The following is a 10,081-nucleotide window of genomic DNA, read 5'->3' on the forward strand; positions in this document are numbered from 1 at the left end:
AATGAAACGATGACTTCAATTGAAACATTAACTAAATTAGAAAAAAATAAATTATTAAAAGTAAAATTGTTCGCTTGGATCTCTTGAGACATAATTAGCTCTGATTACATCCAATGAAGATACATAATTAGTTGAAATTTGCAATACCCAGTATGTTTGAAATTCACTATGGAACCTACAACTCACTCATCAAGTCGTGAAGACTCCTTACGAGTCGTATGTTCCAGTCGTAATTAGCTTAGTGAGAAAGCTAAATATTTCTGGTCACATGACGACTCAACCCTGCGAGTCATTACCAGTCTACAGGAGTCGTATAGTGGGAGTCATTGAGACAACAGTGTAAGACCTCTAAGTTGCTGTTCAGGTTACGGTTGGAGGTACGACTCGTAGCCAGACCAGTAAGTGCCCTTCCTATTACTGCAAAAGTTATGAGTCACTGGGAAGACTCGTAATCAGATGTCACGAGTCGTAAGGTGACTCGTGACGGCGGACGATCAAGTTTCTACTTGTTCAGTTAAGAGGTCTTTTGATCTTTTTTCCTCTTTAAACTTTCAACCCACGACTTAAAACATAAAAGAGGCGTTATTTTTTCCAACCTCAACCACTTAATGACGTTCTTTCTTTTCCCACTCTCAAGAACAACAAGGCTAGAGTTTTTTCTTCAAAATCATCTCTCAAGTTTCAAAGTCTAAGTTTCCTTCAAGAAAGTCAAGCAAGTCCAGGTACGTGGGATTTGAGCAAGGATAATCTTTCTTCCTTGTAACCGAAAACTTGATTTTTAAAGTTGAATTCATATGATTGCAATTAGGGTTCATACCCAAATTCTTAGATTCTTGAATTTATAATATCATTATGTGATTTAAAGATTGATTTGCACAAGAAATACCCTTTGTTTATGTTTTGACTTATATTATTGTTATTATGATATAATTTCTTTATCTTTACTTGAAGTTTGATGAATTGATGAAAGATTCTAACTTAAGTTTTGAGCATGGTATTTGATAAGAAGTTTCCAAGACATGATGCATGAATTTAATGATTTGAGCCTAAGTTATTGAGTACAAGTAGTTCAAGTTTATAAGTTCAATTTGCAACTATGGCAACTTGATTAAAGTTTAATTTTGATTTTATGGCCACATTTAAAATTTAAAATCCACAACTTCACCCCATGAGGATGATTTAAGTAAAAGAAGCATAGTCGGTTTTTAGTTTACAAACCCACATGCTATATATATATTTGGGAGTAGTATTTAGCATCAAGAAGGAAATATGGATAAGCGTATCCAAATTTTTGAAAACTATGAGCCATCGCTGGTTTAAGAGACCTCACTACAGAGTGTCTTCTTTTCCCAATATGGATGAAGTTTAGTGATCACATAAGTTAAGGTTCTATTCCAATGGCAAGGGTAGGACAACTCTCCCCAACGTGGGTAAGACGTAGGACTCCATAATAGCTCTTATAGTTTATATCGGTTATAAGAATATCCCATAAGATAGAATAAAAGTAAAGATTTTAGAAACTATGTGTGATGACTCACTAAGCTTTACATTATGCTTTATCATTTATTTTATCATTTATGTTTTTATGATCCTTCAGCTTCCAGCTTTACTCATATCCAAGGTGAGTCCTTTTACACTTAGCATGCATAATTTGAAAGTTTATTCAGTTTTGGTTTTACTTGTGCATTCGCTCCCATATACTCACTACATTCCAAAAGTACTAACCCACATATATGTCTATGTGCTACATTGTCTTATAATGTATATTCTGGTGCTCGTTTCCAGCAACACTATTGATCACAGGCATCACCTCATACATCCCGACATTTGGTGAGTCCTCATAATTCGAGGACCAAATCTATTGGAGTTTCAGGCTTTATGGATATTGCTTAACTAGTTTATCTCTTTTATGGGCCAGCTGGGGGATGTCCCAGTGACCTTTTTGAGTTCTAAGATTAGAGGCTTGTCATACAATGTTTATTTTAGTTAAAGAGGTTTTATTGAGATTTGTAAGTTATAAGATTTAAAAATGGAGATTTAAAAGTTGGTTTCTTTCAGTAATTATGTATACCTCAGTCCACCTTCCTATGAATTCATTGCCAATTAGATATCATGGGTTAGCTTGGGACTACTTGTAGTCTTAAGCACCGTGTGGAGTTTAGGGGATACTTTCGGGTCGTTACATTTGTAATTACTTTGTAAGGGTGGAGATTTGTGTAAATATGGTAAGTTAAGGTGTATGTTTATATTATTTTCCCCATAATTTTCCCCTTAGAAATTAGGGAAAGGAACACTCTATAACACTTTTTAAAACAAATAGCCAAGTTTGAAAACTTTTCAAAAAGTGACCGGTCAGATATACTATTTCTGCTTTATAGTCATTTCCTAATTTGGGTCATTTTGGCCTATGTAGTCCATATACAGTCCATATACAATACTGATACAGTATTCAACTTGGGAAATTCGACCCTTTTAAAAATATTTTAATTTTTTTTGTTATAAATTTTTTAACTGTGTAAACAAGTAATTTTGTCCCTCTCCGATGTCACTTTGATTCATTCTTAGCTCACCTATCGTGTACCCTCAACCATAAAATTATCCCTCCATAAAATGACAAAAATAACAACCTTTAACAAAATCCCTAACAAATTTTATCTTGTATTAACAAACTTTATCCTAATCACCTACTCCCAACCACACCCTACCTCTACCCTACCTACACTACCCCACCTACCCTACCCCTGCCCACGTGACCCCCCTCTCCTCACATTTCTTATCCACAAGGAAAAAATAAACATACACACTAAAAAAAGGCCCCAGAGAAAAACAAATAGAAGGACCCTCACTCAAATTTACATACAGTGAATAGAAATCATACACTATTTTCCATTTTTTTCTATTGGGATACATACAAGACAACAAATAGAAAAGGGGGCCCCAGAAAATGATTCCATCAATATATACGCACAAAGGAGAACACTCCATTTTTCACGGGGACACTCACGACATACACACACTCCATTTTTTCCCCCTTTTTCTTCCTCACAGAAAACGCCATCAACATCTCCTCTATCATGGTTTTTTTAAAAAAAAGACACCATCTGGTTTCTCTATTTCTGAATCCTTACAATACTCACTGTCACACCACATATACACTCACATATACTGGCGCACAAAAAGAGTGAAGAAACGAGTAGAAACATAGTTGAGTAATAAGGAAAGTTGTAGAGAGAGATCGAAGTTGGCATGAGAGAAGAAAGGGATGACGGAGGGGTAGATTACAGAATAGGATATTGCAAACGAAGAGTTGGAAGGGAATCAAATTACCGTGTATCACTGTTCCGATGACCAGATCTCGCCGGAGCTCCGTCAACGATCAAAAACGGCTTTAAAATCCCAAATTTTTTCGACTTTTTTGACGAAACCTAGTTGAGAGACCCCACTCTATTAACTATCAGTTCAGTTGGAGCTCCGACTATAGAGAGACAGTTAACCCAAATTTGGTCCATCTCAGATTCCGTCTAATTTGATCTGGTTTTCTTTGTTCTGCGATTTTCAGTTCGGGTCTAGTTGGTTCGCCAAATTTCAGTCCATATTTATCTCTGCTTTTGTGATTTTTTTATTCAAGTTGCGAGTTCGATGTTGAGGTTCCACTTGGGTTGAGGTTCCATTGCACTGAGAATTTCGATCCATCATTGATTGTTTGGAATAAAATCAACGATTGAGGTCCAATTTTATATCTCTTATCTCTCTTTTTCATGAATATTTTTGAATGGTGTGATTTTGGTTGATTTTGGTTGAGGCGATTTTTACTCGTCGTTATTTAATTGTTTAATTCTGGTGTGAAGTCTATTAATCACGTAGTTGATTTGGGGTTAAGTTGGATTTTTGGGGAAAAGATGGAAAGTTGTTAAAAGTGAATATTGGTTTATGTTGGTTCAGTGATGATTGCTTAAATTTGAAATAAATGTCGACTTTGTTAAAGTTCTATAGTCTCATGTTTTAGGCCGTGAATCATTAGGCAAACGGAAGGGGTAGGCAAACTTTGGGATTGTAAAATTGGTAGAATGTTTGAGATATGTGTTGAGTGAATTTATTTTATCGCACAAAAATTGAAATTGTACTCATTTAGTTAGGGAATGCCCCAAGGAATTTGTATTGATTTATTTAGGGAATGCCCCAAAGTATTTTATACTCGAAAGACGCCCGTGATGAAGGCCCGAAGCATCGGTTAATGCATTGGAGCGTAGTTTAGGATTAGTGTAGATTTACTTTTCAGTATATTTTTATTTCGGGTTGTATAATTGGATTGAACATTATTATTTTGGTTTTGTATTGTTGTTTGATGTGTTTGTGCTTGTTTTCGTGCTTTGTGTGGTTTATACATTCGTGGTGTCTAATTAGCCGATACTCTCCATCAAGCGATTGTGGTTGAACCACGGGATTGAGGGGTGCCTAACATCTTCCCCTCGGTCAACAGAATTCCTTAGCCGGAATCTCTGTTCGTGAATTAGTTTTATAGAGTCAAAACCATTTTGAAAAAGGATATACATGGGTGACTTGGCACACCCGATTTATGCCAAGTGGCGACTCTGAGTTTTGAAACTAATGAATCCTTTTCAAAACAATTTTCATCTTTTGTCACTTTAATAAAAACCTTGTCGAACCTAAAATCATATCTTTTTGGAGTTTAAAAAAGGGGTGTGACAGCTTTGGTGACTCTGCTGGGGATCATTTCAGAATTCAAGCTTATTTTTGAAGTTGTATCGACTTAGTTTGGCATTATGGGTGTATAGACGTTGTTTGTATTATTTTGTGTTATTGCTTTTTCATTGTTGAGTGTCGACGTGCTCTTTGTTTACAATTTTTATCTTATGTGTTACCGCTTTATATCTGGCATCATGTGCATAACCCGAGTCATTCTTTTTGCAACAAGTCTGTAGTACACGCTGTGTACACGACCTCTAGTTGAGTCACCCTTATCTTAGGAGGGGGAGCCATCGGTTGGTATAGAGTAGGTGGAAAGCTAAAGCAGCCACTATCGACCATACGCTCCCTCGAACAGCCTTGTTAGTGAGCCCAGCGTAGGTCAGCCTTTATGTCATGCTTATCTGCATCATATTGAGACCTAGCAGGATCCACTTGGTCCTTTGTAGGAAACTCACCTCTAAGTCATCCCTAAGTGCTAAATGTTGCATCTTTGAGGGTAACGAGGTCATTTGACAGACTGATTTGGGCAAAAGCATGTGTTAGAAGTAAAGTGTGTAGGCAAGAAATTGTAGGAAAAAAGGAGAAAAAAGGAGTGACAAAAAAGAGTTTCGTAAGTTTTTAGAGTTCTTTATGGCTATTGATTTTTTTTCTTCACAATCCAAAAATTCAAAAAGATTTTTTACGTTTCGCACACATTTTCTCAAAAACATCAAAAAGATTTTCCTTTTATTCCTTTACCATGCATTCATAATTCAAAATTTTCAAAAAGTTTTTCTTTCAAATTGGAGTTTTTTATAAAAGAAAAATTCAAAAAAAAAATGATAGAAGTTTTGTACATTTCATATAGCGAAAATATCAAAAAGATTTTTTCTTTCATAGTTATTGGTGTCAGTTTTATGTGAAGTGTCAAATGAGAAAAAAAATAAATTAAACGTTGTTCATTGTTTGTCTTTGGTCGTATCTCTCAAGTCGGGGTCTAGTTTGTTATTCAATCATTAGTTGTCCAACCTGGACGAACTACGCACCCCTGATTCTCCTCTCTCGGGAGTGAGATACGTAGGCAACCTATTGTTGGTTCGGGGATCTTATTTGAAAAATCCAAAAAGATTTTCTTCACTCTTTATTAGAGTAGGTGTCATATACTTCTTTAAAAGAAAACTGCAAAAAGAATTTCCTTTAATAGTTTCAAGTTTCATTTTCGTATGAAATTCAACATTGAAAACCCAAAAAGATTTCTCTTTGGTAATCATAGATTTCATTTTGTATAGGGATGTTAAAGCTGAAAAATTCAAAAAGATTTTAGTCAATTCTTTTGACAATTTGTTATTTTCTTTTCCTTTTAAAGTTTTAAGTAAAAGAACAAAAAGAAAAAAGAGTTTGATTGGCCATTTTGGAAAGACTTCACGAACTACGCACACCTGATTCTCCTCTTTCGGGAGTGAGATACATAGGCGCCCCTCTTGGGTTCGGTGACCTTTTCAAAAAGAAAAAAAAACCAAAAAGGGTTTTGTTAAAAAAAGTGTTGAATTCTAACATATTTGCTATCTCTTGTTCAATTTGTTTGAGGTGGTTGGTTTGTGGCATTTTGGTTGGTCCTTCATGTTGCACCAAGTCACAGAGAAGGTTATGGCCAATAAGGATACCGAGTTTGTTGTCACTAATCAGATAGGAAGTTCGGAAAATAAGAATTTAAGAGCTAATAAAGAGATTCAAAAATTGAGGCAGCAAATGATAGAAATGCATCGAGCTTGGGCTAATGGGTTGCCACCTCTTCCAGTTCCCACTATTAATCTGGAATATCTTTCTAGCTTGCCTCCCGTGTCAGATGTACAATTTCCCATTTTTGTTGATATGGCACAACATGCATCAGGATCGACTCCGGGGCTACAATATCCAACCACTTCCAATGTTCATTTTCTCACTCCCTAATCCAAGACTACCACATACTCGGCACCACCTGCTATTCATGCTTTTGCGGCGCCACCCCCACCTAAAGCTCCTACTTTTGATGTTCATCCACAAGTTGTGCCTCCCTACTCTACAAGAGAGCCTACATTGGATATTATTGGGGATCAGCGTTACACTTCTGAGCCTACCCTCAAGTTGACTGGTATTTACGGTGACACTCACCCGCCTGAATTTTCTCCTAACATTGAGAAGCCTGTTATGACAGAAGAACAAAAGGAAATGACTAGAAAATTGAGAAGTTTGAAACTGGGTATGCAGAACTTGCAAGGACTTGAGGGTTACAAAAGTGTCTCATATAAAAATCTGTGCATGTTTCCAGGGGTTCATCTTCCTTTTGGTTTTAAAATGCCGAAGTTTGAGAAGTATGATGGACATGGCGATCCCATAGCACATTTGAGACGTTATTGCAACCAACTAAGGGATGCTAGAGTAAAGGAAGAACTACTCATGTCTTATTTCAGGGAGAGTCTTTCAAGCCTAGCTTCAAAATGGTTTGTTGACTAAGACATTGACAAGTGGATTAGTTGGGATGACCTAGCTAATGGATCTGTGCAACAATTTCAATACAATGTGGAGTTCATCCCTGACGAAAAATCCCTAACTAGTATAAAAAAGGAAGAACACTGAGAGTTTCAAGGAGTATGCGATCAGATGGGGCGAACAAGCTGCTAGAGTAAAACTACCAATGAAAGAAAGCAAAATAGTGGAGGTGTTTATTCAAGCGTAGGATGAAACATATTATCAACACTTGTTACCTGCATTAGGCAAGTCATTTATTGAGGTCTTTAAAATGAGGGAGATGATAGAAGAGGGAATTAAGACTGGTCGCATTGTGAGTTTTGCAACATTAAAAGCAACAACTTAAGCAATTCAAAAGGGTTCAGGAAGTGTTGGGTAGAAAAAGAATGAGGAATATGCATCTGTTATTGTAGTTGGACAGCAAGATAGGTCAAGAAGACCACGTCGTCGCCGCTCTCAAGCTCAAGCTCAAGTTTATACCCAAGCTCCATATAATCACTCCCAAAATCCATTATACTCTATTCCTCCACATCCATATCGAGTATATAATGCACAACCACATATTCAACCCTCATCTTACCTACAATGGCATACCCCAACGCCCCATAGTCATCCTTTAACTTCACAAATGTACCAAAACCCTTCTAGGCCAGATTTTCTATCCAAGCCAAACAATGAAATGAGGCAGAAGTCGAGAGATAGCTTTACACCAATGGGAGAGTTATATGCCAGTTTATTTCAGAGATTGGTACAGGAGGGCATAATCATTCCTCTCCTTGGGCATACTCTTAATCGGTGTTCAATAAATTTTGAGCCTAATGTACGATATGTGTATCATTCTGATGCTCAGGGTCATAGCATTGAAGATTGTCGAGATTCGAAAAGAGAAATTGAGAAAATGATTCAAGATGGATCAATTATGGTGCAGAACATCGATAGTAAGAGAAACTCTAGTCATGCTGATATGCAAACCAGTAGCTAAGATGTCAGGTTGAGCAATTGAGAAGTCACCCCTCTCCCTACTAGGAAGAGGTCTGGTAATTTATTTTGTTTTCTATTATCGGAATTATTTTAGGGTAGTAGTTCGGGATCTATCTTGATTTGTCCCTTTTGTCGTTTATGGTCAAACCTTTTCTATCTTTTATTTCAACTAAATAGAGTGTCCCTTTTCCTTTGTGTTTAAATATATGTTATTTCTTTGTTTTCTTTACATAGTACATTTTATGTTGGCTTTAGTGATATGACATGCTGGCGGAATTCTTCGCTAGATCTTAAAATCCAATTTGAGCATAAATTTTGAATCAGAGGGCTAAAGTTAGAAAAAACATGTGAGAAATAGGTAGCGTGTTAAGACATTTGGTGACCATGTTGAAACCTTCTTTCAAAATTAAGGCAATTATTTTGAGAATCACCAGAATAACTTGGTCATCAATTGTAAGGCATGCCTCAATTAGGTCAAATAGTGAATGCGTGATACTATATCAGGAGAAACAGACAGAAAATCAGTTCCACGAAATCATGAGTCATTCAATGTAAGAAATGTACAACAAAAGTGGAGTTGTATTTTAGAAAAACGCAGAAGAAGTAGTGATGCACAGACTCAGTCAAAGTTAATGTTGTAAAAGATGCCGCACGTGATCTTCATCTCCAACTTTCAAATTACATGTTATGTACTTGCATTTTCAAAGATTGATATGACGAAAGCATTTCATTCTGTTATCCAAACATTGTGTCATCCTTTGTTTATCCCATTTTATCCTTAGTTTTATTTTATTTCATGCACATCTTTTGGAATCAATATAGAGTCAATAAAGCTCAAAAGAAAAGGTGTCGAACAAAGCAGTAGAGTCAGAAAAGTTAAAAAAAGAAAAAAGAAAAAAAGAAGAGCGTCGAGAAAAATAAAGTCAGAAAAGTCCCAAAGAGAAAAAGAGTCAACAAAAGAAAAAAAATCAGAATCAAGCAAAAGAACAAGCTGTCAGAACTACGTGTAACCTATTTCTCCTCTTTCGGGGGTGAGATACGTAGGCTGCCCTACTCAGGGCTCGGTCCAACTAAATAAACAATTTAGAATTGCCCAGTCAAAAGAAACTAGGGCATGAGTTAATCCTCATTGTTTGAGTCGATTCCAAAAGTTGTAAGTCCTAACCCACTCCAAGTCTTATTTGGGCCTCATGTCATCCTTTCTTTATAACCCTATCCAAAAGCCAAGTTACAACCAAAGAAAGACCTTCAGATCAATCTTTGAGGATGTTAAGGCTAAGCATGCAAAGGATATGATGATGCATTTGGGAACTACTTGTCTTCCTCAACATAAGAAATCAGGAGAGAAATAAAAATGAGAGAGTCTTATTAGTGAAAACCCTCATAGGCACCATAAGACGATGGTAAGTTGAGAGAGATAAAAAGAGAGAGTCTTATTGAAGAAAACTCTCACGGATACCATAAGACGACTGTGAGTTAAGGAAAACGAAGATAAGAGAGTCTCATTAGTGGAAAACCCTTACAAACACCATAAGGCAATGTTGAGCTGAGGAAAAGAAAATGAGAGAAGCTTGTTGGCAAAAACCCTTCAAGGCGCCACTAGACAAATGGGGTCTTAAATACAATTGACCTAAGGAAGCAACTCAGTTTCAAGTCCATTAACTCAACAACAATGGGTAAAAAGTTTGGATGAAAAGATCAAGCTGCTTAATCCAAAATGTATGGCATAATCATTAGTATTGGTTGTCATTATTAGATGAATTTTTTGTTTCTTTGTTTCAAAAGGGGACATTCATTGTCTTTTATTTCTTCTCTTTATTTTTATTTTATATTTCTTGAGTCAGTTATCCAAACAAAAACTGTCATTCTTTTTTTTGTTTCTTGTCTTTGAGTCAAGTCCGTG

Source organism: Capsicum annuum, chromosome 12, assembly GCF_002878395.1.
Source record: "Capsicum annuum cultivar UCD-10X-F1 chromosome 12, UCD10Xv1.1, whole genome shotgun sequence".
Classification (NCBI taxonomy): domain Eukaryota; kingdom Viridiplantae; phylum Streptophyta; class Magnoliopsida; order Solanales; family Solanaceae; genus Capsicum; species Capsicum annuum.